Source organism: Dipodomys merriami, unplaced genomic scaffold (assembly GCF_024711535.1).
Source record: "Dipodomys merriami isolate MVZ:Mamm:240054 unplaced genomic scaffold, mDipMer1.0.p SCAF_7, whole genome shotgun sequence".
Classification (NCBI taxonomy): domain Eukaryota; kingdom Metazoa; phylum Chordata; class Mammalia; order Rodentia; family Heteromyidae; genus Dipodomys; species Dipodomys merriami.
The window spans coordinates 72680442-72686441 of NW_027206290.1; positions in this window are offsets into that span (position 1 = coordinate 72680442).

Below are 6000 nucleotides of genomic sequence, written 5' to 3' on the forward strand. Positions count from 1 at the left end.
ACTGTGATCCTCCTATCTCCACCTTTTAAATACTTGTGATTACAAATGGGTTCCTAATACCTAGCTCTGTGCATCTCTTATATTCAGGACATTGGACCATGGACTTCATTTCAGATGCTTCAGTTTTCCAATGAATTTAGTGGCTTATTTTATTCTTTCCCCCTATGTCTCTAACACCAGTACAGTGGCTGGTATATAGCAGGCATTAATAGTTATGAAATAGACTTACTGAGCATAGCAGATAACTAAGCACTTTACATATATTATCTCAATTTACACAGCAATCCTGTGAGGTACTATTACTGTGCTCTTTTTGCAACGGAGAGGCTAGGTAACCTATGGAACTTGTTAGAGAAAAGCAGGATTCTAATCCAAGACATGGTGGGGATGTGGGCCTGAGCACACACTAACCCACAGCTTAGATTAGATTCAGGAAAGCTAACAGGTGTGTGTGTGTGTGTGTGTGTGTGTGTGTGTGTGTGTGTGTGTGTAAACATGTATAAGCTGGTCTTGAACTCGGCCTCATGCTCTTGCTTGGACTTTTTTCACTCAAGGCTGGTGTACTCTTATCACTTGGGCCACACCTCCATTTCCACAGACTCCTTTCTTAAAGACCTATTTCAGATCAGAACAGAGATTCTGGAGTGTCACTGTTCCAACAGGAGGCAGATTCTGGGCCTGGACTCAGGGCTCAGGGTTGTGCAGTTGGGAAATCTGAATGCTACAATCGGATTCTGACCAGCCTCAGTGAGGCTGGCTTGAGGCCCCTGACACTGCAGACAAGATGCTGAGCCAGAGGTGCAGCAGCTCTGGCAGCTGAATCCACTGGTTCCGTCTGTCTCTCTCAGACCAAGGATGATGCAAGAGAAAAAGTAAAAATAATGAACATCCTAACACGTCTCCAGAAACATCACATGTCAGCCCTGTGACACACAGCCTTGTTGATTAAGCCAAGGCTCTAAGCTCATTAGCAGGCAGGGTGCTGAGCTGCCAGCCACCCACACCGCTCACTTGGGAAACAAACACAGTGTGCCCACCCTTCGCTGGGCCTGGGCCTAGGGCTGCAGTCCCATCTTTATCTACCGCAGCACACATCTGCATCCAGGCAGATCAGATTGGCAGCAGAGCCCTGGAAATAAAGGAAGGGAACAGACAGCCTGCTCATGATCCTCATCAGGATCACCAATGTCTGAATTTAGGATTCCATTGTGCCCACATGTAGAATTTCTTAGACTTGAATCATTCCCAAATCAATACACTTCCTCTCTCTCTGTGTACCACAGTGTCAGCCTGTTCAGGCTGCTGTAACTAAACACCATTGACTGCTACATCAAAATAACAACATCAGAAATGTCTTTCTCATAGTTCTAGAGGCTTGGAAGTCTCTAAGATGATGTGCTAGTAGACAGTGACTGGTGAGCAATGAGTCCTAGTTCATTGACAGACTCCTTTGGCTGGCCAGGCTCCTCCCAGAACCAGGCTGGTTTCATCGGTGCACGATGGCCTACATCTGATGGCCCAACTGTGTCTGGCCACAGACACCATCACTGCCTGGTAACCCAAGTGTGTCTGGCTCTATCTGACTGAGCACGGATTTCATGGGTGCCTGACAGACCAAGACTGCCTGATCTGTCCACCTGATCACAGTTGACTGCACTTCCAGGCTAATGGCATCTGGGCCTGACAGGGTGTGTCTGACCGAGGGAGCCTCACTGCACCTGACTGACCAGGCACCATCTGTGCTTGACAAGCTATGTCTTGCCCTGCCTCTGTGTCCGACTGACCTCAGCTTACTGACTGATTCCATTTGTACCATGCTCTTGATCACATCTCTGTCTAATCAACTCCGATGGGTGGACTGACAGCTTGACCACACCTGGGCCTGAGTTCCGTGGGTAGCTTCAGGAGACTTAAGATCACCTTGCCCTCTCGGTCAGCCTCAACATTGAGATGCATGGATGAGACACATCTGCATGGACTCCACCCACATCTGGCCCTCATGTTCAGGTTGACCACCCACCTATATTGGGCCTACATGTAGTAGCCATTCAATAGGTGTTGGTACAGTCAGATTGCTGGGCTTACCAGCTGTCTGACAGGACCCCTGAAATTCCTGTCACACATGGCTTCTTTCATCACAGTGGTTACAAATATATATATTCTGCCGGGCATCATTGGCTCATGCCTATAATCCTAGCTACTCAGGAGGCTAAGATCTAAGGATTGAGGTTCAAAGCTAGCCTGGGCAGGATAGTGGTCCGTGAGACTCTTATCTCCAATTAATCACCAGAAAACCGGAAGCTGTGGCTGAAATGGCAGAGCCCTTACCTTGAGCTGAAGAGCTCAGGGACAGGGCCCAGGCCCAGTGTTCAAGCCCCACAACCCACAAGTCCTAGGAATTGAACTCAGAAACTTGTGAAAGCTCCACTACTTGGGCCACACCCCAGTCCTTTTGCTTTTTAGAGTTTTTGCTTTGTTTTTCCTACCCTATCCCAAGATAAGGTCTCTTGCTTTCTTCCAGGCAGGCTTCAAACCACGACCCTCCACCTCAGCTGGAGTTATATCTGTGAGTTACCATACCCAGCCAATGATGGCTTCTGAGGTGTTACTTGTGCACAGCCTAGAACCTGGACATCTTCAGCTATAAGACGGGGCCTGAGGATATCCAATGCAAATGCCACAATGGGGAAGGAGGCCCGGAGCAGGCCCCTCCCAGAGGAGGGGCAGGTAGCCTGAGAGGACTTGGGCCAGGTCAGAAGCAGGTAGAAGAAGCATGTTGGCTGAAAAAAAGGCTTTGGGATCTCAAGGCCCTTGAACTCAGGGACATAATTCTGTAGCAGTCAGTATGTGCAGGAGGTGGCTTGCTATGTGGTGCCTAAGAATAGTGTTGAATGACTTTGCAAACCTTTTGTTCCCTGTTTGTGGGAAATCTCTGTCTTCTGCTTGGCAGGGGAACATCCAGTAGATCCCAGATTTCTGAATTTAAACCTTTTCTACTATACCCGTGTGTGTGTGTGTGTGTGTGTGTGTGTGTGTGTGTGTGTGTGTGTGTGTGTGTGTGTGTGTGTGTGTGTAAAACACCCAGACAAACTCATAGAAAGTTTTCCCCTCTGGAGAGAAGTTCTGTACCAGAGTAAAGAGGAAGAAATTACTAATTACTGCTTAGAGGAACTTTTTTTTTTTTAAAGCAAGCTTATTGATTGCCTGGATATGCTATGAATTATATCTGTTGCTATTAATGCTAATAAAATGAAAGGAGTGGACTTGTTTGTCTGGCTGGAACTCTAGCCTGCTAAGATGTTGTCTCTCCATTAATAACAGGGGCCTGGCTGCCTCATTGATTTCATTATAAGCCAGGGGAGGTATAGGAGAAAATGAACAGCTTCCTTCCCAAGGGTTCTCACAGTCTGAATTTGGATTTCAGCCAGTGAAGCCAAGGGTCTTCCCAGGGGCTGGAAAAAGAGGCAGCAACAAATTGCATGGAGAACTTTGTATCTCATTTATTTATGCATTAGTTCAACAAATATTTATGGAGTATTGTGGTCCAGGCACTGTGCTAGACTCTTCCCCTGTCCTCAGGGAACAGACTCAGGTTCTAGGAAGCCTTGGCTATGTCCCTAAACTGGGCCTTCTTTCCAGGCTATCTAAATAGCTAAAGTAGTAGAGTAGCAGAGGGTAATGCTTCTCAAAGTAAGTATCAAGATCACCTAGGCTGGAATGTGGCTTAATGGTAGAGTGTTTGCCTAGCATGCATGAAGCCCTGGGTTCAATTCCTCAGTACCACATAAACAGAAAAAGCTGGAAGTGGCACTGTGGTTCAAGTGGTAGAATGCTAGCCTTCAGCAAAAGGGACAGTGTCTAGGCCCAGAGTTCAAGCCCCAAGACTGGCAAAAAAAAAAAAAAAAAAGTCACCTGAGAGCTAATTAACATACAGATTGGAGGCCTTGCCAAAGAACACTAAATCAGAAACTTTTAGGGTCTGACATAATTATCTCTATGTTTGTTTGTTTGTTGTCAGTTGTGGGGCACGAACTGTGGGCCTGGGCGCTGTCCCTCAGCTCTTCAGCTCAAGGTGAGTGCTCTACCACTTGAGCTACAGAGTCTCACCGTCTCTCCTGCCCGGGCTGGCTTTGAACTGTGATCCTCAGATCTCAGCCTCCTGAGTAGCTAGGATTACAGGCGTGAGCCACTGGCTTCAGCTTATGTTTTAAGACAGTCTTAGGCATCAGTGGCTCATGCCTGTAATCCTAGTTACTCAGGAGGCTGAGATCCAAGGATTGTGGTTTGAAGTCAGCCCAGATGGAAAGTCCTGGAGACTCATCTCCAATTAATCACCAGAAAGCGGAAAGTGTAGCTATGGCTCAAGCAGTAGAGTACTAGTCGAGAAAAAATTCTCAGAGACAGTGCCCAGGCCCTGAGTTCGAGCCCTAAGTACATGTGAGTGCGCATGTGCGTGGGGGGGGGGGAGTGGGGGGAGGGGAAAAGGGGAGGGGGGATGAGGTTGTGCAGCCAAGTAAGACAATCTTGCTATGTAGCTCAGATTAGACTCAAACCCCATTATCCATGTTGAGAATATAAGTGTATAATACCAACCAGACCTCTGTCTGTCTATCTGTCTGTCTGTCTGTCTGTCTGTCTGTCTGTCTTTCTACACACCCTGCCCCTGCCCTGTCTCCCTTTACTAGGGATTGAACCCAGGATTTTACCCTTTCTTTTTTTTTTTTTTAATTGTGAAAATACCATACAGAGGGGTTACAATTACATGGGCAAGATAATGAGTACATTTCTTATCAGGGTTTTACACTTTCTAAATAATCATTCTACTACCTGAGCCACACTCTCAGCTCATCCTCTAAATATTGTTTGTTTTGCTTTTTAAATGTTTTAATTATTATTATTATGTTTATATTATTGTACGGAGGGGTTACAGTTATATAAGTCAGACAAAGAGTACATTTCTTTTTTTTTTTGTCGGTGGTGGGGCTTGACCTCTGGGTTTGGGCACTATCCCTGCGCTCTTCAGCTCAAGGCGAGTGCTCTACTGCTTGAACCACAGCACCACTTCTGGTTTTCTAGTGGTTTATTGGCAATAAGAGTCTCACGGACTTTTCTGCCCGGGCTGGCTTTGAACCATGATCCTCAGATCTCAGCCTCCTGTGTAGCTAGGATTACAGGCATGAGCCACCGGCACCCGGCTAAAGAGTACATTTCTTATTGGACAATGTCACTCCTTGCTCTCTCCCAGGTGTTCCCTCCCATCCCAGTCACAAGTTGTATAGTTCATTTTCAACATAGTCTCTGGCGAGTATCATCTTCTATGGTTTAACAAGCCCCCCAGGTGATGCTGATGTATGTGACCTACTAGTAGAATGATTGAATATTTAGCTCTAATTTTTTTTTTGCCAGTCCTGAGCTTGAATTTAGGGCCTGGACTTTGTCCATGAGGCTCTCTGTACTCAAGGCTAGCTCTCAACCACTTGAGCCACAGTGCCACTTCCAGCTTTTTCTGAATAGTTGATTAGAGATAAGAGTCTCATAGACTTTCCTGTCTTGGCTGGCTTCCAACCGTGATCCTCACACCTCAGCTTCCTGAGATCTATAATTCTATAATCTTAAGATTATAGGCCTTTCTGAATCTCAATTCTACTTCTTAAGAGCTGTGTTACTTTGACCAAGTCATTGAACCTTTCAGTGTTTTGGTCTTTCTCATTTGCATCATTAGTATACTTATCATTGCCTTAAACAGTTGCATTAAGTCAGATAAAGAATTTTCAATGCCAGCGGGGCGCCGGTGGCTCATGCCTGTAATCCTAGCTACTCAGGAGGCAAGATCTGAGAATCATGGTTCAAATCCAGCCCAGGCAGGAAAATCTGTGAGACTCTTATCTCCAATAAACCACTAGAAAACCAGGAGTGGTGCTGTGGCTCAAGCGGTAGAGTGCTCACCTTGAGCTGAAGAGCTGAGGGACAGTGCCCAGGCCCAGAGTTCAAGCCCCACGA